Consider the following 25,532-nt stretch of genomic DNA (forward strand, 5'->3'; position numbering starts at 1 on the left):
AGATGGATCCCCACCAAAACCAGACGGACAGTCCCCCAGGCCCTCGTCACCTACCAGGTAGGACTACGCCAACGCCCTCTACGCAGGAACCTCGGCCAAACTCCAGAAGTGACTACAACGCATACAGAATGCCTCTGCACGCCTCATCCTCGACATCCCTCACCACTGCACATCACATCCCACCTGAGAGACCTGCACTGGCTCCCCATCAACAAGAGTATCACTTTCAAGCTCCTCACTCACACTCTCAAAGCACTTCACAACCCCAGACCAGCATACCTCAACAACCGTCCCTGTGTGGGTGAAATACCCACTCCGTCCTCAGACCCCATCCACTGAATGAGAGGCCCCTGTGTAGGTGAAATACCCCTTCCATCCTCAGACCCCATACATTGAGTGAGAGACCCCTGTGTGAGTGAAATACCCCCTCCATCAGACCCCATCCACTGAGTGAGAGACCCCTGTGTGGGTGAAATACTCCCTCCGTCCTCAGACCCCATCCACTGAGTGAGAGACCCCTGGGTGGGTAAAATACCCCCTCCGTCCTCATACCCCATCCACTGAGTGAGAGACCCCTGAGTGGGTGAAATACCCCCTCCATCCTCAGACCCCATCCACTGAGAGACCCCTTTGTGGGTAAAATACCCCCTCCATCAGACCCCATCCACTGAGTCAGAGACCCCTGTGCGGGTGAAACACCCCCTCCGTCCTCAGACTCCATCCACTGAGTGAGAGACCCCTGTGTGGGTGAAATCCCCCCTCCATCCTCAGACCCTATCCACTGAGTGAGAGACCCCTGAGTGGGTGAAATACCCCCTCCATCCTCAGACCCCATCCACTGAGAGACCCCTTTGTGGGTAAAGTACCCCCTCCATCAGACCCCATCCACTGAGTGAGAGACCCGTGTGTGGGTGAAATACCCCCTCCATCAGACCCCATCCACTGAGTGAGAGACCCCTGTGTGGATGAAATACCCCCTCAATCCTCAGACACATCCACTGAGTGAGAGACTCCTGTGTGGGTGAAATATCCCTCCATCCTCAGACCCCATCCACTGAGTGTGAAACCCCTGTGTGAGTGAAATACCCCCTCCATCCTCAGACCCCATCCACTGAGTGAGAGACCCCTGTGTGGTTGAAATAATCCCTCTGACCTCAAAACCCATCCACTGAGTGAGAGACCCGTGTGTGGTTGAAATACCCCCTCCATCAGACCCCATCCACTGAGTGAGAGACCCCTGTGTGGGTGAAATACCCCCTCCTTCCTCAGACCCCATCCACTGAGTGTGAGACCCCTGTGTGAGTGAAATACCCCCTCCATCCTCAGAACCCATCCACTGAGTGAGAGACCCTTGTGTGGGTGAAATACCCCCTCCGTCCTCAGACCCCATTCACTGAGTGAGAGACCCCTGTGTGGGTGAAATACCCCCTCCGTCCATCAGAACACATCCACTGACTGAGAGACCCCTGTGTGGTTGAAATAACCCCTCTGTCCATCATACCCCATCCACTGAGTGAGAGACCCCTGTGTGGGAGAAAAATCCCATCCATCCAACAGACCCCATCCACTGAGTGAGAGACCGTTGTGTGGGTGAAATACCCCCTCCATCCTCAGACCCCATCCACTGAGTGAGAGACCCCTGTGTGGGTAAAATACCCCCTCCGTCAGACCCCATCCACTGAGTGAGAGACCCCTGTGTGGGTAAAATACCCCCTCCGTCCATCATACCCCCTCCACTGAGTGAGAGACCCCTGTGTGGGTGAAATACCCCTTCCATCCTCAGACCCCATCCTCTGAGTGAGAGACCCTTGTGTGGGTGAAATACCCCCCATCCTCAGACCCCATCCACTGAGTGAGAGACCCCTGTGTGGGTGAAATACCCCCTCCATCCTCAGATCCCATCCACTGAGTGAGAGACCCTTGTGTGGGTGAAATACCCCCTCCATCCTCAGACCCCTTCCACTGAGTGAGAGACCCCTGTGTGGGTGAAATACCCCCTCCGTCCATCATACCCTATCCACTGAGTGAGAGACCCCTGTGTGGGAGAAAACCCCCTTCGTCCTCAGACTCCATCCACTGAGTGAGAGACCCCTGTGTGGGTGAAATACCCCTTCCATCCTCAGACCCCATCCTCTGAGCGAGAGACCCTTGTGTGGGTGAAATACCCCCCATCCTCAGACCCCATCCACTGAGTGAGAGACCCCTGTGTGGGTGAAATACCCCCTCTGTCCTCAGACCCCATCCACTGAGTGAGAGACCCCTGTGTGGGTGAAATACCCCCTCCGTCCATCATACCCTATCCACTGAGTGAGAGACCCCTGTGTGGGAGAAAACCCCCTCCGTCCTCAGACTCCATCCACTGAGTGAGAGACCCCTGTGTGGGTGAAATACCCTCTCCATCCTCAGACCCCATCCACTGAGTGAGAGACCCCTGTGTGGGTGATATACCCCCTCCATCCTCAGACCCCTTCCACTGAGTGAGAGACCCCTGTGTGGGTGAAATACCCCCTCCGTCCATCATACCCTATCCACTGTGTGAGAGACCCCTGTGTGGGTGAAATACCCCCTCCGTCCTCAGTGCCCATCCACTGAGTGAGAGACCCCTGTCTGGGTGAAATACCGCCTCTGTCCTCAGACCCCATCCACTGAGTTAGAGACCCCTGTGTGGGTGAAATACACCATCCATCAGACCCCATCCACTGAGTGAGAGACCCCTGTATGGGTAAAATACCCCCTCCATCCTCAGACCCCATCCACTGAGTGAGAGACCCCTGTGTGGGTGAAACACCCCCTTCCATCAGACCCTATCCACTGAGTGAGAGACCCCTGTGTGGGTGAAATACCCCCTCCGTCCTCAGATCCCATCCACTGAGTGAGAGACCCCTGTGTGGGTGAAACACCCCCTCCATCAGACCCCATCCACTGAGTGAGAGACCCCTGTGTGGGTCACACCTGATGGTTCTGTCTCATATCTTTATTGTGACTACAACCTGCTTCTTTCCTTGTTTTATGAGTGAGCCCCTGAAGGGGGAGGTGGACAAGAAAGCAGCAGAGAAATGCAAACCCTGATGTGGTGCAAAGTTGCGGGAGAGTGTTGATTTTCAGAGGTAGTCATTGCGGCCAGATCCAGCCCGTACAATTGCTGCTCCTCGAGAGGTATCAGTTTTATTCAAAGTGTACTTTACATTTTATTAAAAAGCGCTAGCGCGCTGCCAGTGCTGCTGTTCCTAATGCTTTCAGTGCCAGTTTGTGACTTGAGTTGTTTGTACTAAATAGTTAAAGGTTGTGCTGCTTATTCACAGCGAAACCCTCTTCTATGCAGTCCCGGCTATGTTTTTGCTTACTGGAGTGGCATCGTTCAATAAGAATGGAAAATATCTTCAATTTGTAGCGTTCCTTAAAAAGTAAACATTTCTCCATCCTCAGACCCCATCCACTGAGTGAGAGACCCCTGTGTGGGTAAAATACCCCCTCCGTCAGACCCCATCCACTGAGTGAGAGACCCCTGTGTGGGTAAAATACCCCCTCCGTCCATCATACCCCCTCCACTGAGTGAGAGACCCCTGTGTGGGTGAAATACCCCTTCCATCCTCAGACCCCATCCCCTGAGTGAGAGACCCTTGTGTGGGTGAAATACCCCCCATCCTCAGACCCCATCCACTGAGTGAGAGACCCCTGTGTGGGTGAAATACCCCCTCCATCCTCAGATCCCATCCACTGAGTGAGAGACCCTTGTGTGGGTGAAATACCCCCTCCATCCTCAGACCCCTTCCACTGTGTGAGAGACCCCTGTGTGGGTGAAATACCCCCTCCGTCCATCATACCCTATCCACTGAGTGAGAGACCCCTGTGTGGGAGAAAACCCCCTCCGTCCTCAGACTCCATCCACTGAGTGAGAGACCCCTGTGTGGGTGAAATACCCCTTCCATCCTCAGACCCCATCCTCTGAGCGAGAGACCCTTGTGTGGGTGAAATACCCCCCATCCTCAGACCCCATCCACTGAGTGAGAGACCCCTGTGTGGGTGAAATACCCCCTCTGTCCTCAGACCCCATCCACTGAGTGAGAGACCCCTGTGTGGGTGAAATACCCCCTCCGTCCATCATACCCTATCCACTGAGTGAGAGACCCCTGTGTGGGAGAAAACCCCCTCCGTCCTCAGACTCCATCCACTGAGTGAGAGACCCCTGTGTGGGTGAAATACCCTCTCCATCCTCAGACCCCATCCAATGAGTGAGAGACCCCTGTGTGGGTGAAATACCCCCTCCATCCTCAGATCCCATCCACTGAGTGAGAGACCCCTGTGTGGGTGATATACCCCCTCCATCCTCAGACCCCTTCCACTGAGTGAGAGACCCCTGTGTGGGTGAAATACCCCCTCCGTCCATCATACCCTATCCACTGAGTGAGAGACCCCTGTGTGGGTGAAATACCCCCTCCGTCCTCAGTGCCCATCCACTGAGTGAGAGACCCCTGTCTGGGTGAAATACCGCCTCTGTCCTCAGACCCCATCCACTGAGTTAGAGACCCCTGTGTGGGTGAAATACACCATCCATCAGACCCCATCCACTGAGTGAGAGACCCCTGTATGGGTAAAATACCCCCTCCATCCTCAGACCCCATCCACTGAGTGAGAGACCCCTGTGTGGGTGAAACACCCCCTTCCATCAGACCCTATCCACTGAGTGAGAGACCCCTGTGTGGGTGAAATACCCCCTCCGTCCTCAGATCCCATCCACTGAGTGAGAGACCCCTGTGTGGGTGAAACACCCCCTCCATCAGACCCCATCCACTGAGTGAGAGACCCCTGTGTGGGTCACACCTGATGGTTCTGTCTCATATCTTTATTGTGACTACAACCTGCTTCTTTCCTTGTTTTATGAGTGAGCCCCTGAAGGGGGAGGTGGACAAGAAAGCAGCAGAGAAATGCAAACCCTGATGTGGTGCAAAGTTGCGGGAGAGTGTTGATTTTCGGAGGTAGTCATTGCGGCCAGATCCAGGCCGTACAATTGCTGCTCCTCGAGAGGTATCAGTTTTATTCAAAGTGTACTTTACATTTTATTAAAAAGCGCTAGCGCGCTGCCAGTGCTGCTGTTCCTAATGCTTTCAGTGCCAGTTTGTGACTTGAGTTGTTTGTACTAAATAGTTAAAGGTTGTGCTGCTTATTCACAGCGAAACCCTCTTCTATGCAGTCCCGGCTATGTTTTTGCTTACTGGAGTGGCATCGTTCAATAAGAATGGAAAATATCTTCAATTTGTAGCGTTCCTTAAAAAGTAAACATTTCTTTCATTGCAAATTGTCCTTGATTTATGTGTGTTACGACGTTCCCGTTGCGCACTCTCTGTCATCATGAAACTAGCGTGTGTGGAGGAGCTTTTTTTTTACAAGACATGCGAAAACATTGTAGGTGTCTTATTCCATTGTTGTAAAGACAGAGGCCTCATTTGTCACAATTGTCTAAGCTATTCAGCTAAGTTGTGCCAATGTAGCTTTGTTTTTAGACTGAATTAATCTATTTAGTAAACCGGTTCTCTTGGTTTCTTCTAGCGAACTTAATTCAGCGCAGCTCACGTGCTCAATATCTATGTTGTAGCTCTCCGTGACAGCAACTTCTGAAAACAAATGTGTGCAGGGCCCTTCTGTTCATCTGGGCAGTGTGCGGGCTCTGCATTCACATCATAATGTTATGCAATTATTTCATAACCTGTTGCATAAGCCTGCTTGGGAATTGTTTAGCAGTGATACGAGTGTATTTAATACCGAACCTCTCTTGTTTTGCACATACTTCGGTTTTTAGCTACATGACTGCGTTTTTGTCAAAACGATTGCATTTTATTTTCCATGGGCTGTTTCTTTAGTACATTGTGGCGTCTCGAGGTCACCTAAAAGCGATCATGGGAGTTCTGTACTTCGTTTTCATGTTACACCTGACCTAGTGCTGTCATCCGTACTGGAGTGTGCACGTGCCCTATTCTCCACATGCGGCCTAAGCAAAATAATGCTTGTAAGACCTGAACTCTTCTGTTTTTATAAACGCCAAAACAAAATCCCTTTTTGAAAAGCAGTATGAAGACGGAAAATGGAGAAATGGTCCCTTAAATAAAACATGCTTGGACGAGTTACAGTTCACATTTAATGGTTCTGAAAATGATTTCTTAATTACCATGATTGATCATCTGTGTGCAATTTATATCCCATGAAGTTTTAAAACATATGCTTACAAAACGCCCCGGCAATCTGAAACCTTGGCAGCTATGGTTTGAGGATTCACGGCCCTGTCAAATATAAAGAATCACCCCCAGGAACAGGAACATTAGAAACGCTGCCCAGTGTCATTGCAGCAGCTGTGTCTACATTGCACACATTGAATGAAATACAAGTCCTCATTTAAATTCACTCCTGAATGCAATGTCTGTTCCTTTGCAGGCGCCAATGCTTGTTTCCCATACAAGACCCTGTCATGGACTGTGAGTGTACACACCTCTGTGACATTTAAAAACCCAGGTCTTTACAGTCACCAAAGATTGTTTCCCTGCTGGAGCCTGGAGGCGGCGGTTCCGTCAGCGGCCACCAGAGGGCGCTCCTCGCCCGCTGATGAAACCCACTGAGCTGCGCATTGTGTGGAAGGGAGAAGGGTTTCCTCTTCCGGGTCAGCGGTAGCAGAGACAGCACCAGCAGCAAATGCTGACATCACTTCCTGTCTCTCCTGGTGTGTGCATCCTGGAACAGAGGAGGAAGGAGCCCTGTCTGGTGGGCAGTTACCTCCCTCTTCAGACCCCCCCCAGACCCCAGAACTGCCCCCCAGGAGGAGGAGAGAGCCTGGACAGGTTTCAGCTCAGGTAGGAGAGCTGCCAACTCACTTGGCTGCAATTTATGAATCCATGGATCAGATTCCCCCCATCCCCTCCCCCCTGGCATTTATGGTGACATCAGAAGAGCTCGGCTCTTCCTCCTGCTGAGCCTGAGTAGGGAGCGGAGGAGGTGAGGCCTGTCCAGGGGTGCAGAGGAGGTGAGACCTGTCCAGGGGAGCAGAGGAGGAGAGGCCTGTCCAGGGGTGCAGAGGAAGTGAGGCTTGTTCAGGGCGGGGCAGAGGAGGAGAGGCCTGTCCAGGGGAGCGGAGGAGGTGAGGCCTGTCCAGGGGTGCAGAGGAAGTGAGGCTTGTTCAGGGCGGGGCAGAGGAGGAGAGGCCTGTCCAGGGGAGCAGAGGAGGAGAGGCCTGTCCAGGAGATGTGCAGGAGCTGACGCCTGTCCAGAGGAGGAGAGGAGGAGAGGCCTGTCCAGGGGTGCAGGAGAGGTGAGGCCTGTCCAGGGGTGCAGAGGAAGAGAGACCTGCCCTGGGGTACAGAGGAGCTGAGGCCTGTCCAGGGGTGCAGAGGAGGAGAGGCCTGTCCAGGGGTGCAGAGGAGGTGAGGAATGTCTAGGGGGCAGAGGAGATGAGGCCTGTCCAGAGGAGGAGAGGAGGAGAGGCCTGTCCAGGGGTGCAGGAGAGGTGAGGCCTGTCCAGGGGTGCAGAGGAGATGAGGTCTGTCCAGGGGTCAGAGGAGGAGAGGCCTGTCCAGGGGTGCAGAGGAGGTGAAGCCTGTCCAGGGGTGCAGAGGAGGTGAGGCCTGTCCAGGGGTGCAGAGGAGGAGAGGCCCGTCCAGGGGTGCAGAGGAGGAGAGGCCTGTTCAAAGGTGCAGAGGAGGAAAGGCCTGTACAGGGGTACAGAGGAGCTGATGCCTGTCCAGGGGTGCAGAGGAGGTGAGGCCTGTCCAGGGGTGCAAAGGAGGTGAGGCCTGTCCAGGGGTGCAGAGGAAGAGAGGCCTGTCCAGGGGTGCAGAGGAGGTGAGGCCTGTCCAGGGGGGCAGAGGAGGAGAGGCCTGTCCGGGGTGCAGAGGAGGTGAGGCCTGTCCAGGGGAGCAGTGTCTCTCTTTGGGGGACTATGCATAGCGCCGCCAGGCTCAGGACGGAGTGAGAGGCGCTGTATGGGGTGGAATGAAGTCTGGGCTCCTCTGTCCATAATGAGAATCCTTCACCGAGAGCTCCTGGGAGAAGCACCAAGAGGCCTGTCCAGGGGTGCCAAGGAGGAGAGGCCTGTCCAGGGGTGAAGAGGAGGTGAGGCCTGTCCAGGGTGCAGATGAGGAAAGGCCTGTCCAGGGTGCAGATGAGGAAAGGCCTGTCTAGGGTGCAGATGAGGAAAGGCCTGTCCAGGGGTGCAGAGGAGGTGAGGTTTGTCCAGAGGTACAGAGGAGGTGAGGCTTGTCCAGGGGTGCAGAGGAGGTGAGGCCTGTCCTGGGGTACAGAGGAGGTGAGACCTGTCCAGGGGGTGCAGAGGAGGAGAGGCTTGTCCAGAGGAGTACAGAGGAGGCGAGGCCAGTCCAGGGGTGCAGAGGAGGTGAGGCCTGTCCAGGGATGCAGAGGATGTCAGGCCTGTCCAGGGATGCAGAGGAGGTGAGGCCTGTCTGGGATGCAGAGGAGGTGAGGCCTGTCCTGGGGGGTACAGCAGAGGTGACGCCTGTCCAAGGGGTGCAGTGGAGGTGAAGCCTCCCCAGGGCGAGGATAGGAGGTGGCCTGTCCAGGGGGAGTAGAGGAGGTGAGGCCTGTCCAGGGGTGCAGAGGTGATGAGGCCTGGGAAGCTGATGCAGAAGAGTTGAGGCCTGTTCCGCGGGGGTGCAGAGAAGATGTGGCCTGTCCAGGGGTTCAGAGAAGGTGATGCCTGTCCTGAGGGGTGCAGAGGAGATGCCTGCCCAGGGGGAGCAGAAGAGGTGAGGCCTGTCCTGGGCGTGCAGAGGAGGTGAGGCCTGTCCCGCTGCATGCAGAGGAGTTGAGGCCTGTCCCGGGGTGCAGAGGAGGTGAGGCCTGTCCTGAGGGGTGCAGGGGAGATGCCTATCCAGGGGGAGCAGAGGAGGTGAGGCCTGTCCAGAGGAGGGGCAGAGGAGGAGAGGCCTGTCCAGGGGTAAAGAGGAGGAGAGGCCTGTCCAGGGGAGCAGAGGAGGTGAGGCCTGTCCAGGGGAGCAGTGTCTCACTTTGGGGCCTATGCATAGCGCCCTGAGGCTCAGGGCGGAGTCAGAGGCGCTGTATGGGGTGGAAGGAACTCTCGACTCCTCTGTCCTTAATGAGAATCCTTCACCGAGAGGCCTGTCCAGAGGAGGAGCAGAGGTGGAGAGGCCTGTCCAGGGGAAGAAGAGGAAGAGCGGCCTGTCCAGGGGTGCAGAGGAGGAGAGGCCTGTCCAGGGGTGCAGAGGAGAGGCCTGTCCAGAGGTGCAGATGAGGTGAGGCCTGTCCATGGGTGCAAAGGAGGTGAGGCCTGTCCAGGGGTGCAGTGGAGCTGAGGTCGGTCCAGGGGTGCAGAGGAGGCAAGGCTTGTCCAGGGGGAGGAGAGGAGGTGACGCCTGTCCAGTGGTGCAGAGGAGGGAAGGCCTGTCCAGGGGTGCAGAGGAGGTGAGGTCTGTCCAGGGGTGTAGGCATAGAGACCTGTCCTGGCTTGTCATCTGGGTTCTGTGCGTTTAGACAACATAGACTATAGGATTGGTGTCAGACTGCACACCTCTATCTGGTATGTTGGCGTGTATACCAGCTAGCTCACAGTGCCAATGGAAACTCCTCTTACCAAGTAGGGAAGAGTTTCTGGCAACTATCAAACATGACAACTCTGATCCTCTCAGATAGATACACAGAATAAACGGTTGGGATGTTTTCAATACGTATTTTATGAACAGTCGTTATTCTAGTGTAAAATAGATGTGCTGAGACAATCAATAGACAGTAGAGGATATACATAACTAGAAGCACTAGAAACGTAAAAGGATGATAGATTTCTACCATTCTGCTAAAATAATGAATGCATACCAGCATATAAAATACATTACAGTAAAATGCGTACTCCTACGATGTAATCCTAGCTAGATGTACCTAAGTGTACCAAGCATGTATGTTGGTGTTAAGCCAAGAATCCTCCTAGGATAAGTCAAACCCTATTACCTGAATTGAGAGATTGTGGGACCCCCGTTCTGGTCTCGAACTGGACAACCCGCAAGGGATGTTCAGACCACTGCGAGCTGGAGTGTCTGCATGCAGGAACTTCAGTGTCTCACGTTAGTGTGTCGGCATGAAAGTACTGATCTCCTCTCTCTTAACTCAGTAAGATGTGCTGTATTTGTACAGAAATTATCTAGTGTTTTTTTGTCCCTTGTCCCTTGTATTAGCCATTTTTGGATTTGAGCATGACGTAGGGGATGAACCTTGTACATAGATATTATGCAGGTGGTGTAGCTTCTACCTGGTTTCCAAGAACCCTCATGAATATTCATTCATACTGTATGAGTCCATTGATGAAGTTATAGGAGGCTATTGTTCAGGGAAAAACCCTCCTGCTGCACCCAGGACTTGAACTAGGTAAAGGTTCAATCCTTAAAAGGTGAAAGTATATGATATTACCCGAACCTATATATGGGTACCTATATGGAACATAACAGGTCCTCACCAGGCCACGGTTCACATCCTGGTCCTCACAAGGCCCTGGTCCACCAGGCCCGACTCACGACCTGGTCCACCAGGCCTGGCTCAAGTCCTGGTCCTCACAAGGCCCTGGTTCACGTCCTGGTCCACCAGACCCCGGCTCACTTCCTGGTCCTCACAAGGCCCTGGCTCATGTCCTGGTCCTCGCAAGGCCCCAGCTCACGTCCTGGTCCACCAGACCCCGGCTCACGTCCTGGTCCTCACAAGGCCCTGGCTCATATCTTGGTCCTCACAAGGCCCTGGCTCATGTCCTGGTCCTCACAAGACCCCAGCTAACGTCTAGGTCCTCACAAGGCCCCGGCTCATGTCTAGGTCCAGACAAGGCCCCTGCTCACGTCCTGGTTCCCACCAGGACCCGGCTCACGTCCTGGTCCTCACAAGGCCCCAGCTCACGTCCTGGTCCTCACAAGGCCCTGGCTCACGTGGTCCTCACAAGGCCCTGGATTACGTCCTGGTCCTCACAAGGCCCTGGCTCACGTCCTGGTCCTCACAAGGCCCCAGCTCACGTCCTGGTCCTCACAAGGCCCCAGCTCACGTCCTGGTCCTCACAAGACCCTGGCTCACGTGGTCCTCACAAGGCCCTGGATTACGTCCTGGTCCTCACAAGGCCCTGGCTCACGTCCTGGTCCTCACAAGGCCCGAGCTCACGTCCTGGTCTTCACAAGGCCCCAGCTCACGTCCTGGTCTTTACAAGGCCCTGGATTACGTCCTGGTCCTCACAAGGCCCTGGCTCACGTTCTGGTCCTCACAAGGCCACAGCTCATATTCTGGTCCCCACAAGGTCCTGACTCACGCCCTGGTCCGCACAAGGCCCTGGCTCACGTCCTGGTCCTCACAAGGCCCTGGCTCATGTCCAGGTCCATACCAGGCCCTGATCACATCCTCATCCTCACTAGACTCCGGCCTACATCCAAGTCCTCCTCAGGCCAAGCAGGAGAGGGAGATCAACTGTTTTTTGGCCCTCAATGCCACCTCAAACAGGAAGCATACATATGCAAATCAGCTTTATACTCCTTCCAATAGAAGCAGTGCAGCCTGAAGAGCCAATGCAGATCCTTTCTGAACCGGAACACAATCAACCCAAGACTGGTTTCCGCCTATCTGGGCCTTGACTGTAAGGTGCGGCTTCATTCCAGCGGTGCAGCGAGCACAGGACCCACATCTGGGTCCTGACTGTAGGGTGCGGCTTTATTCCAGCGTTGCAGCGAGCACGGGACCCACATCTGGGCACACCTGGCGTATTTATGAATACTGAAAATGATAGGTGGAACATTTGCGTTCATCTCTGCCACTGGTAATTACTCTGGGACACATCCAAACCCAACCTTCTTGTTCTTGCCCTCCGTCACACCTCAGCATGCAGCCAATCAGAGAGTTTTAGCCAACATTACTTCCAGATGTCTGCTCCAGTAGTCACAGCAGTTCTAACTCTAAGGATTGACCTGTCCCTCTGCTCCTGTTTTTCACCAAAGTAACTGAGGCCGCGGTGAACAAGCAGCTCACCAAATACCTTGAGTCCCACCAACTTCTGCACAAAGTCCATCCAGGGCTCCAACAGAGCTCTCTGCAGAGACCGTGCTGGCTAAAGCCATGTGGGATATTAGAGACAATATGTAAGGGGGTGGGAAGGTGGGGACTCTTATTTGATTAGATCTGTCAGCAGCATTTGCCACCATCTCCCACTCCACTTTACTACAGAGATTGCAGATGGTGGGTCTTAGGGGAAAGTGCTTGCTTTGTTATTATCCTTTTTGAAAGATCTGACCGAAGGGGTGGCATCAGCTAACTTCAGCCCCACAGACGATCACCACAGGAGGCCCCAGGGACTTGTTTTCCGCCAAAATCTTTTCAATCTTTACATGGCTCGCTTGGCCAGCCTGATCGAGTCATTTGATATCACCTCTACGCGAATATACTCAAATCATTAGATTAGAAAGTAATGTCAGGAGCTGCCGCCAGGAAGTTGATGATTGGATGAGCTCAAATCCCTGGTGCTGAACAGTGAAAAAAATGGAAATAGTGGTATTTGGGACCGGAGCCTCACAGCACAAGGGTGGCGGCCGGTGTCGTTGGGAGCTCTGTCCACCACATTTCATCAGGTCAGCAACCTGGGAGTTTGGGGGGACTCTCATTTCTCCTTAAAAGGATACATTAAAATCACCTGCTCTACAGGCTTCTGACTGCTGAAAGTTATCAGAAAATACTTCTGTTTGTCCCTGCTTCATCTAGGAGGGATCTGGCTCTAGTCCTGATTCTATCGAGAAGGGATTTCTGCATCTCTTTATACGTAAGCATATCTAAATATTACCTATATAGGTTGCAGCTGCTACAAACAGAGTAGCTGGGCTGGTTCTGGGCTTAAAGGAAATGACGTTAATCTTCAACAGACTGGTTTAATTGCACTGACTTCCTGTCCTGAAAATATGTCAATATAAAGCACTTTATGTCATAATCACTCTACAATCAGGGGATTCATTCTTATTTGTCCTCGCTTGTTGCCTGGTATCAGCTTGCCAAGTGGTGAGATCCCACTTTGAAATGAAATGAAAAATTGCATTTGTATAGCGCGTAACTACCCTGAGGCCTCGCAGCGCTTTGCTTTGCTGCGTAACGTCCCTAAGTTTAGGAAAATCAGAATAGATGGCTGCTCTCTGCCTGTGGTGACTGCAGGTACCTGGAATGGAATGCCCTCCCACCTGCCCTGTGTGCCCAAGAAAACATGAGTTATTTGAGGAAACAACTCATAACCTTTCTGTTCGTGTTCAGGGGCTGAGTGATTTTGATACTTATGTGCTTATACTAGTGCCAGGACACTTATGCACCAAACTAGCTGGGCACCGCTATATAAATTGGCTTGAACATCCAGTCATAAGCCATCGATCTCTGGGCAACTGATCGTTGCAGCTATAGACGCCCTAGGAGAAGGAAAGCCACCGGGATCTGAAGGTCTGGTGTAGAGTTTTACAAAGCATAGAAACAAATACCGGCCGCATATCTGCTAGAGGTGTATGCCGAGGCATTAAAGGGTGGTGTGTCGGTGCCGTCTATAAGTGACACAATCTTATCAGCGCCCCCCAAGCATGGAAAAGACCCTGCTAAGTGTACAACTCTCATCTAGGTTCTTGTTCACCTCTATACTTGCCACAGATTTGAAAACTTCAAAATATGTTCCTACTTGGTCAATATTGAGAGTGAATGTAGATTTGGGTCTCAACCCTGAATCAGTTCTGAGGTCCTCTTTAGGCCGCCCTTCAAATAACCGACTAAGTCTAATTTTTCTAAAAAGTGCCTTAAGATATTTCTTCGCTTGAAACCTATTGATTCCCGTGGAGGGCACAAAACTGAAACCTCTACCTAAAATGTCTTCCTCTGTTCTGTTAAGGACCCTACTGGACAGATTCGCTACCAATGCCTGTTCTATTTCCAATATTGTTGACTTCTTGTTCGGATGTATCCCAAATCTTAAGGCATCTTGTTAATATCTACGGGTGCACATGGCATGTGCTGAATGCACCGTGAGAAGGTTTATGTTAATGTTTTCAAGATAGTTTTTTTATAATGTAATGTGCAGCCCAGTATGCATCTTTTTAGAAAATGATACTTTTTTCATCACAATAGAAGTAAATATGGCTCACTCAGAGTAAGCATCTCTACAGGGATGCACTACAGGGTTCTTTAACAAATGAAAACATTGAAGTAACCACAGTTAAAGCTTAGGTGCAAGCTCGCTTTCGAGGATTCTGTGATCCAGAAAGCAGTACGTATCAAATGGCTATTAGTTTGCTATGTGAGGATAGCAATGTTCGATAAATTGTCCGACTCTATTAACCAAAGGTTCACAGTCAGATTCCCTCATGCGTATGGAATTACCAGATGTGGTGTGCACTCGAAATTACCAAGCACTGATTTGTCAGTGAATAGTGCACTCAGCGAGCTGTCGTGCACACAGGCAATGCTGTATTTTCCTCTCCATTTAACCAACAACAACTATGCCAAAACTGACTACTCCTTTATAATTAAATTCATTTGTGGGCTTTTTAAGCAATAAAGACAGTCACCAATTAATTTCAATTTGTTTGATATAAAAAAAGTCATCATCTTAAATGTTCCACACAAAGAAACACATACAAGAATTGGATCAAACACAGTAATATTACTTTACCCACCCACCAATAAAAAATCAAATCACTATAGTGGATACAAAAAGGAAATCACAAACACAATTGGCAAATCATGTAAAACAAGAATAACATTACAAAAAATACAATAAACAATGCCAGTTCTTATTTTTCAAAAGTCCAGAACCGGAGCAAACAGCGATTAACAGAGATAATCAAAAACACAATAGTTTAACTTGCATACTTTTTGCTCCATTTGTAAATGGACAATGCACCTCTAGAAAAACATAACTTCTGAAGCCAGGTTACTAGTTTAAGTAGAAGTAAATGACTCTTAATAGTTCCCTGCTACATAGTATTACTCCCTCAGATGAAATACATTATTTTGAGAACAAAGTAGGTGCACAAATGATGGTCAAAGCATTTCAAACCCGCTACATCATCTTTTCTGGGGTTCTCCTCAGGACAAAGAACTGATATCCACTCAATAACAAAACTCAACAAATTACACAAAATTCATGCATCAATATCAAACAGCTAAAATAGAATGGGGGTTCTCTTAGCTCATTATCAAAAAACACCTTTACCTCATTTGATTTGTTATGTAATGTTAAAAAGGACTTGTAAATTGCTCGTACACCGGTTATTTTCTTGGAGCTGAGTACTAGGGGGATTTCCGACCCGGAAGCAGTTCAGAATTGTATATCTACTGATTTGGAATTCAATCATTCAATAAACAAATGTAAGATATGATTTTGTCCATCCCAAATGTAAAAAATGTCATCAATAAACCGAAACCATTTTTGGATATGATGCGCAAATGGATTGTTATCATAGATAAACTTCTCCTCAAATTTGGTCATGAATAACACGACCAGCTCTGGGAAAAAGGGACAACCCATCGCTGTCCCTTTTATTTCCTCTCAATGGGCAGCTCGCTGGTGTATCAGTGTCTCCATGAAGACAAGTTCAGATATCTGCCCCAGTAGTTATGGCGGAACGTCGAATGGTCGCGGTGGAAGGATCTCCTTCATGGGTCTGAGGTGCTGGTGTTATCGCAGGAGTGCATCGATGGTAGAGTCAGCAGTGGTTGTCTACATAATCCCCTCTGCGGAATTCAAATCAGCTTTTTTATTTAGCAGTTGACACTGTCAAGTGAGACACAACCTCTACACAGACTTGCTCAGTCAGGGAGACTGGGGGGCCCTGGGCAATTCACAGGACTTCTCCGCACTCTGCCACATTTCCTCTGTTCCTTCTGGCCCGTTCTTCACAACGGGCTCTGCTGCTGGTCCTGCTCAAAGGGCAGACAGACTTCTTCCGGACAAGGCTCTCTCCTCTACCCTCTCATCAGACAGGCAGCTCACAGGGCCACTGCCCGGGGCAATAGTTTCATCCCAGAAGAGTTGCAGAAACCAGGCAATGTGCCCTCGCCTACGGGGGAGTCAGTATCGGTGATACTTATCTTGAAACAGCAGCTCTTCGTGTAGGGCAGTAAAGCAACTTGAGTTACAACAAAGCCAATATGTTTGCGACCCATTTTTCTGTAGTATTTTCAGACCCTGAATGTTTATTCCCTGTCTGGGTTTACTGGTTGCATTTCATTGCCTATTTTCTTCTGCAGCATAAAGAAGGACTTTGTGCAGGGTGATTGCTGCTCACAGCAGGTAGTGATGAGCACAGTAAGTGTGAACCTTCTAAAAGTCGATCCTGACTCCATCCCTCTACCTTTGTGTTCAAAGTTACACCCTTCTCGTCTGGATTGCGGACAATGTTGCCCATCTTGTGCCATGTTAGATGGTGGGCAATCGAACATGGATGCAACTCGTAACAACATGCATACACATGTGTAAACACTATAGAGCTCTGCTACCTTATATTATGAATACACGTCTCAAAATTCAAAAGGGGATGCCAATGCAGGATCTGGTCATCACACATGAATGGAACTTTACTCAATGCACTGTAGGCATTGCGGCCACCCTACTTCAGGAAAAATGGCCCGTTCAGCTGGTGACGTCTAAGAACTTGGTACGCTGCACCACTACTCACTGTACGTAGCCAGGGACACAGACCATAGTCTTTCCCACTCCAACAGTGTGCTTTTAGTATCTGTCTACATCCCCTGAGCCATGCTCTGGGTCTTAGGGTTCAATTTTAACACAAGTCAGGCAGTGCACACACAGTATCTTCTCTGTGCTGAGGCAAAACTGAAATCAGGATACCAGAGTCACTTGCAGTTCCATCTCACATGGCAAGGATGCACGGGCTTTGGCCAAGGTGGGGGACACGGTGGCCAAGTAGGGCTCAGCCAGTCTATATTGTTATCTTTCCCTAAAACAATTGGCCTCTGATATTTACATTTATTTATTTTAGTCTTCAATTGTAAAATCACAATATACTGCAGCAGAACTTTGAGCTGGATGAGGGTCGTGTAAATGAGGTCCGAGCTGGAGGAATTGTAATATAATATACACATCTAAAATGAAGAGAAAATGCAAGTTAAACTATTCTATATGAAGTGGTCAATTGCTTAGTGTTATAATTTCTGATGTCTTCGTCTCAAACTGGAGGGTCGCTAATTTAAATCCTGGTTGGTGCACTGGAGAATAGGGACTTGTATATTTACAGTGCTATGACGTCCCTGCATGTGTGAGTCAGCACTTTGAGTAGTATAAAGAAAGAATTACATAAGGTATAACATACGCTACACAAATTATAGGATGGGCTGTAGAGAGTATAAGATCAGTCGCGCATAATTTGCAAAAAGAGGGAACGTGTAAATGCTTACCATGCTATCAGATGTTAAATTTTTAGTAACCGCAATCATACTCTAGCTAGTGTTAACCATTTTGTTTGGTTTCCATGAAAATACTGCATTCCAGATGTACTGGTAACAACCCTCACAGTAATCTTTAAAAAAAATACTCTTTGTCACTGGGAACCTCCAGGTTTGTCGCACCCTCGGGTGGTCTGCTCCATTGCCCGCACTCATCTAGTGCAGCTCAGTGATGCCAGCACAACCAGAACAGCCTAGCAGGGCGCACACAGCTCAGCTATAAAAGTCCTGCTTGTTTGGTGCTGGGTGGCAGGAGCTGCTGGGCAGCAAGGATCCCGAAATGAGTGTCCACATGCCTTTTTGTGGATCATGTTCACAACCCAACCCAACCATATCAGCATACAACGAATCTTTGCCCCCACCACACAAGCAAACTGACCCAGGAGTTACAAATTAGCCATGGCGGCTCCGGGCCATTGCTTACATTGATGGCCCCACCCAGGTCTCTGGCCCTCTGGACAGCTATCGAAACAGAGGACATGCCCTTTTGAGAAGCTGGTAAACCCAGTGCTGCTTCGAACAGTACTTTTATCACGGTGCTCCATTTTACGTGGCCAACTCTCACCCCAATGGCCTCCTCAACAAGGTGCGATGTTTGGGTGACATTCGTTCCGCGAAGTCCTGAAGTGTGTGTGGTAACTGAAATAAAGAATGAGAAATAATACCACGGATACAGTTCTCTGTCAGCACAGAAGATAGCAGAATTTATTGGAGACCAACAAACAATGCAATATATGTGCAGCACGGAGACAGACAGCAGAGCAACTGAGTGTCCAAAGATGTGAGGTTTCTGACAGCTTTTATATGCCCAAACCACAAGAGGATGCAGCATCTTAACATACGTAGCACACATTAAGCATGGGCTATTTGACCAATTAGCAAAGGCCTAGGCTGCACTATACCATTTATGGTCCAATATATACTGTTACTGACCACGTGTCTGAAGTGGGCAGCTTCTGGAACTTTCCACTCTAATGTAAGATATCAGACTGGTACAGTGTCATGAAACAATTTGCTTATCATTAGCACGTACCAGAAATGTTTCTAATCATGATATGCTGAAATACTTCTGCCGAAGCCTGCCTGTTCCTCTGTTCCGGTGGCTTTCCTGAGCAAGCCTTGTGTTACAAAAGCAGTTCTACTGAAGCTTAATGGAGAAGTACCAACCATCTTGTGCGGCTATGCTTATGTCAACTTAACAGGGCCTGAAGCTTCAAGCATTAGGTATAATTAAAAGGAAATGGATTCTACACGTGCATAAAGTACAAGCCCGAAACCCATCAGCCTATATCTTCCAGGATCAAGACCTAACGAGAAGAAAAACGCAGAATTCAAATGTTTTGATAGACCAATAGTATTGATTTAATTCCAGAGTGTCTTTTGCACCGTTAAGGTGATAAATAATACGTTGCCCTCATTTTTAAGTTGGATCGGTTTGTCCTATTAGAGTCCTGTCCTGTCCTGTCCTTCGTCGTCGTTTTCTAGTGAGCGGCCTATGCCCTAGAGGGTCATACGAGCTCTCCCCCGCCCTTTGATTCAACAGTGTTTGGCTTTAGAGATGCTGATATGAAATCCATGCTGGTGGTTTGTGCTGGGATTTCTTCCATCCAGCCTCCTTCGAGGTACATACATTGTCAGATAAGTGGACAGAGGCACAGAAAGTGTAGGATTTGCCTAGTACTAAACAGTTTAAGTCTGATGAACGCAGAACTACGTTTTCCAAAGGTTATTATTACTTGGCCACGTTACATTCTGGTGAGTAGTCCATGAGAGTGGGTGCTGTGTACTCCCCAGGGGCAATGTCCATGTGGAAATCAAACTCTCGAGTCATCGGTAGGCTTAGGGTAAGATTAGTTCACCACTCATCCAACAGCACCAGGAACGTAACTGTCAGGAACATTCCTTCCAATGCATCAACAACACTCCACTCCTGGTAACGCATCAACAACACTCCAGGAGCCGCAGGAATGAATCTTTAGTTAAAGACGCATCACCACAGTCTGGGCCCATTTTTAAAAGTACAGTTTTACTTACAACTTTAGGATGGTTGTAAGTACCCTTGATCTTGGACAAAAATGTGGAGAGAGGCATACATTTACTTAGTGATTCCCGAAGGGCACTATTTCACAAATTGGTAGGTCAGCGTTAAACACATATGCGTCTATCTTAAGCAAAACCTCAAGCACTTGGGTGCTCCGTGAGCGCCCTTACTTTGCTAAGGTACTCTGTGAACACTGGTAAATCACCTCCTTTTCAGACATTAATAAGATGTCACCTGATCAACAGAACTTTTAGTTAAATATCTGTGTATGATGAAATATTCCTTGTAAAGTTTCAAAGGCTGTAAAGAAGGGGTAGATTTACTAAGATTTTGCGCCACTATAGTGGCACAAAACAGTGCAACATCTTTTTTTCCTAATTTTCTTTCCAGCAAATAACGTAAAAGTAATGTGAAGCATCGCATAGCACTGCTTTGCATTACTTTGCACCATAGTGGCCTGCCAAGGGGGGTGCATGGGCATTCCCGTGCAACCACCCATGGTTTCTCACGCTAAACCCAACTTACAAAATGCAGTAGATTGGGTTAGCTTGAAAAAAACATCCTTTTAAACTAGGCGCAAGGAAGGAGAAATGCTTTAATTTCTCCTTCCTTTTCTGACTTTGCATGCTTGCTGCACTGTGCAACACGCATAGAAATTTGGAAAGATTTTCCTCATGTCTAGGCATAGCATTTTGTATAGGAACTGTGTCTTTCCCGTACAAAACCAATGCTGGACTCGGTGTGTGTTTGATGCAGTGCCGCTGTAATCAGTGCCGGCGCAAGGGAAAGGGAAGGTGAGAGCCATATCTTTGAAAATATGGTGCTCTGCTGCTCCCTCCCTGTCACGCAACGCATCGCAGCCTCGCGCGGGAGGGGGGCTGCGCTGCATTGCGTACAGAATTGGTAAATCTCCCCCGAAATGTCTTTTACAACCAGTTAAACATTGTGAATTCTCATTCAATTATGTTTCAATTTAGTAATTTTAAATATCTTTACATCCAACAGAAAACAAGCCTTGAATGTATGAAATGACCATCAATAATGAAGCGAATGCTGTAAATCTTCAATCATAGCAGAAATAATGAGCTACGGTATTCAGGAAGTCATCAGCGCAGTCGGCGACAGAGGAACCTGCACATAAACTGACAGATCCCGGATGAAGCATCAAGGGCGGTTCAGTGATTGTAAGAGTCTGAGCTGTGCACCTCCACGCCACAAGATGAAGAAATGACCTTAGGAAAATTAAGGCAACAACAACAAACCGCCTCCTGTATAAACAAGTGTCCAACACCAGCTTTGATCATGGGGCGGTATGATGTGATTACCACAGTGCTTTGTTTTATAAAATGATGACAAGCAATCATTCCGTGCTCTAGGAGAATTGTAAACTCTTTGTGGCCAAACCACAGTAACCAGAGAAGAGCACAACAGAGCGGAGCCAGACAACTGACGGGTAAAGGAAAGAGGAGTTCTTATATCTACAATACAACAGAATGTCCTAATTTGCAGCGGCCAAAAGGAATATAAATTTTTACCCGCAAGTGTACATAGCCATTATCAAATCTAAAGGTACAATCGCCCACAAAGACGCTTCCTACGTATTAGGAGTGTGGCAAATATTTGGTGGCTATTGCATTTTATTTTTAAAACAGAGCAAACATGCAAAATACTGCACACATATAAAGTGTGTGAGAAAAACACAAAGTGCTTTATCAACCATGTTGTCCCATCAGGAAATGCAGTCATGGGATGTAGACAAATATATACCCGACTCAGAGACACTAACCAAGAAAGAAGAATCATACACATGCAGCGAGAGCTTTAGTTTGACATCACATCTCAAGCTTCATCAGCAAACCTACACAGGAGAAAAAACATTCAAGTGCAGTGAATGTGGGAAGAGCTTTAGTCGATTATCATACCTACAAAGTCATCGGCGAACACACACAGGGGAAAAACCCTATCATTGTAGTGAATGTGACAATAGTTTTCGTAACTTTTCAGCATTAAGGCGTCATCAGCAAACTCACACAGGAGAAAAACCATTTGAATGCAGTGAATGTGTCAAGAGCTTTAGTAGGTTAACAGAACTACAAAGACATCAGCGAACACACACAGGGGAAAAACCATTCAAGTGCACTGAATGTGCAAAGTGCTTTAGTCAGTTATCACTCCTTCAGAGACATAACCGAACACACACAGGGGAAAAACCATTCAAGTGCACTGAATGTGCAAAGTGCTTTAGTCTCTTACCAAACCTTCAAAGACATAATCAAACACACACAGGGGAAAAGCCATTCAAGTGCAGTGAATGTGCAAAGTGCTTTAGTGAGTTATCAAGCCTTCGAAGACATCAGCGAACACACACAGGGGAAAAGCCGTTCAAGTGCACTGAATGTGCAAAGTGCTTTAGTGAGTTATCAAGCCTTCGAAGACATCAGCGAACACACACAGGGGAAAAGCCATTTAAATGCAGTGAATGTGTGAAGAGCTTTAGTCAATTATCATACCTACAAGGTCATCAGCGAACACACACGGGGGAAAAACCCTATCATTGTAGTGAATGTGACAGTAGTTTTCGTGACTCTTCATCATTAAGGTATCATCAGCGGACTCAAACAGGAGAAAAACCATTCAAGTGCAATCAACGTGGGAAGAGCTTTAGTCGTTTATCAAAGCTACAAAGTCATCAGCGAACACACACAGGGAAAAAACCCTATCATTGTAGTGAATGTGACAGTAGTTTTCGTGACTCTTCAGCATTAAGGTATCATCAGCGAACACACACAGGAGAAAAACCATTAAAGTGCTGTGAATGTGCAAAGTGCTTTAGTCAGTTATCACACCTTCAAAGTCATCAGCGAACACACACGGGGGAAAAACCATTCAAGTGCAGTGAATGTGCAAAGTGCTTTAGTGAGTTATCAAACCTTCAAAGACATCAGCGAACACACACAGGAGAAAAGCCATTCAAGTGCTGTGAATGTGCAAAGTGCTTTAGGCATTTATCATACCTTCAAAGTCATCAGCGAACACACACAGGAGAAAAACCATTCAAGTGCACTGAATGTGCAAAGTGCTTTAGTCTCTTATCAAGCCTTCAAAGACATAATCAAACACACACGGGGAAAAAGCCATTCAACTGCACTGAATGTTCAAAGTGCTTTAGTGAGTTATCAAACCTTCGAAGACATCAGCGAACACACACAGGAGAAAAGCCATTTAAATGCAGTGAATGCGTCAAGAGCTTTAGTCGATTATCACACCTTCAAAGACATCAGCGAACACACACGGGGGAAAAACCCTATCATTGTAGTGAATGTGACAGTAGTTTTCGCGACTCTTCAGCATTAAGGCATCATCAGCGAACACACAGGAGAAAAACCATTCAAGTGCTGTGAATGTGCAAAGTGCTTTAGGCATTTATCATACCTTCAAAGTCATCAGCGAACACACACGGGAGAAAAACCATTCAAGTGCAGTGAATGTACAAAGTGCTTTAGTCAATTATCAAGCCTACAAAGTCATCAGCGAACACACATGGGGGAAAAACCCTATCATTGTTGTGAATGTGACAGTAGTTTTCGCGACTTCAGTATAGGAGAGTAGGGTCTGCTTCCTATGGTCACCCCCACTTTTATGTGAGAGGGTGCCCTTGCATGAGCTGAGCCACTCTGCAGCTTTCGGAAGCATCTCCATATAGCTGTTCTATGATATAGCCATACCATGTACTCTTCAGTGCCTTATTATCCTCGTGGTTAAATGCTAACTTTGGATTGGCTTTATCGAAACATGTTGTGTAAGGTGTCAAACACTTTGGAATACTACCAGTTCTGGTGGCGGGGGTAGCATTCCACCCTTCTAGACAGACCCTCCAGGATTTCCAGTTTTGCAGCAAAACTGGCACTTTTGTAAAAATGTTGCGATTTTTACAAAAGTGCCCGCGAAATCGGCACTTTTGTAAAAATGCCGCGATTTTTACAAAAGTGCCAGCGAAATCCAGATGTCCATTGCTGCATCCGTGCTGCCTGAGACTTTGGACCCTTTCCATGAACATGGTTGTTTCTTTTTCTTTAAATAATATATCTGGGTCCCCCTAGATTTAATCTGAGGGTAAAGACATATTAGCACTATATGTGTGTTATGTTACCAGCCAAGGAAGCCTGGCTCTGTCTGTAAGCAAAAGTAATGCCTGGGAGTCGGAGAGATTTCTGCACTACAGTTCAGCATTATACTTATATTTTATTGTTTGACCGTATTTACTGTTTCCCTGTATGAAACTGCTCCTGTGGTCTGGCATTTGTGGAGCCCCTGAAATTGTTAATGTGGGAGGTTTGCGCTCGGAAAGCTGCAGCTCTGCAAAATGGACACCTGCACTTTTCACTCTTGAAAATATATCAACGTCGGAGGCTAGAACTTCCAAGTAGGTGTAGGTGGAGTTAATAGTCGGATCCCCTTAACCATCCTCCGGCAGCAAAGCCTTGGAATGGGTATGGTGGCCCAGTGCAGATAATTTATATGTTTATTTTTAATACCTATAGACCCATGTCATGCCAATAAACAGGGCACAAGTAAGGAAAATAGTGATGGAGCCCATTATCATATGCAAATCACAATGACGCCACATGTAGTGATGTCAGGCCCTCATAATAATTTTCACGTGAAAGGTTGACGGCATGTTTAAAAAACAAGAAACATAAAATAACGTACAAATAAGTTTTTCGTTTCAGTTTTTATACAGCATTTTTTTCCCACTATCAGTTTGTAACTAAACTCGGAATTGACTGAAAGTGTAAATATTTTTAAACAGAGATGTGGAACTTGGAAATTACATTTTTACACAGTTTTCAGCGAATAAATAAAATGTGCTTTTAATTTGCCTTTGTTTCCTGACATTATCCTTTTTCCAGCCCCTAAGCCCCAAAGTGTTTCACATTTACAATGTATTAAGCAATAGAAGGACTAATTTTGTCAAGTTCTCTGTTCCTCTCTTGCACCACTCACACAAACACTCAGATGCCTGTGTTTGCAGTGCTGGGGCACAAAGTAACAATTATCAGTCGCAGGCTAAGGAGCTAGGTGGAACTGAGTCCTGTTTCTAGATGATAGTGGGGGGGACCCCTTCAAACTGTGGCTACCCCCGACTTGTGCCGCGCTGATAAAGCAATAGTGAATTTGAGTAATTTACGATGAATTGAAATGAGAGAAACAGAAGAAGAGAGCGAGGTGCAGGATATATTATAGAAACTGAAAAAAAGAGACACAAGACTTTTTCCCTGTTCTGTGTACAAACACTTTACGTAAACAAGTTGTGCTGCGCGTTGTGAACAGGCTGTCACCCCTCTTTGTATGTAAATGACCTTCCATGACCAGACACCCCATGCTCCCATCTCTTTTAGCGTGGAGGATAATGCGAGGCCTGTAAGGTAATCTCAAACAAGGGCTTTATTGAGAAAAAATCAGCTTCCAAGTCACACAGAAACTCTCCCCCCAAGGTGAGAGAAAGCTGCACACACGTTATGGCTTCACTTCCTTTTATTTAAGTCTTAAAGCTGCACCATTTCTGACACGTTTCGGTATCATTAGACCTTGATCATAGTTGACGGTATTCATACACTGTTGGCAGTTCACAATCTTAATTTTACAATAGAAGTACTTGCACCGTGGGTATGCAGATGCATGATGAGACCTATAGTTCACTAAACAGCCTAATATAGCCCCAGTGGGCAATCATATACAATGTCCAATACAGCTATAAAAGGTAAAACCCATCAGAGTAGTAGCCATACACGGTTCCGTTAACAGTCCTTAATCCAAAGGCTGCACGGATCCAAGCCGCACCATTTCATGGCTGTGTCACAGCATTGTGTTGCTTCACCGACCTCCTCGAAACAGCGGTGCAAAAAGGCATTTCTGGCACTATTGAAGGAAGTGCAGGCTCATGGCAGGACCACGCCGTTTTACACACCAGAAACTCTCCCCCCATTAACACTCCTTAATCCAAAAGCTGCCCTGTCACTGCTTGGGAAGGTGTTCA

The 25,532-nt window shown here is 48.2% G+C and overlaps 1 pseudogene; it reads left to right on the forward strand.

Moving 5' to 3' along the window:
* The first annotated feature begins 21,167 nt into the window (after positions 1 to 21,167).
* Positions 21,168 to 24,268, forward strand: LOC144805545 (uncharacterized; annotated as a pseudogene).
* The last annotated feature ends 1,264 nt before the right edge of the window (positions 24,269 to 25,532 follow it).

Source organism: Lissotriton helveticus (genome assembly GCF_964261635.1).
Source record: "Lissotriton helveticus chromosome 1_1 unlocalized genomic scaffold, aLisHel1.1 SUPER_1_unloc_14, whole genome shotgun sequence".
Classification (NCBI taxonomy): domain Eukaryota; kingdom Metazoa; phylum Chordata; class Amphibia; order Caudata; family Salamandridae; genus Lissotriton; species Lissotriton helveticus.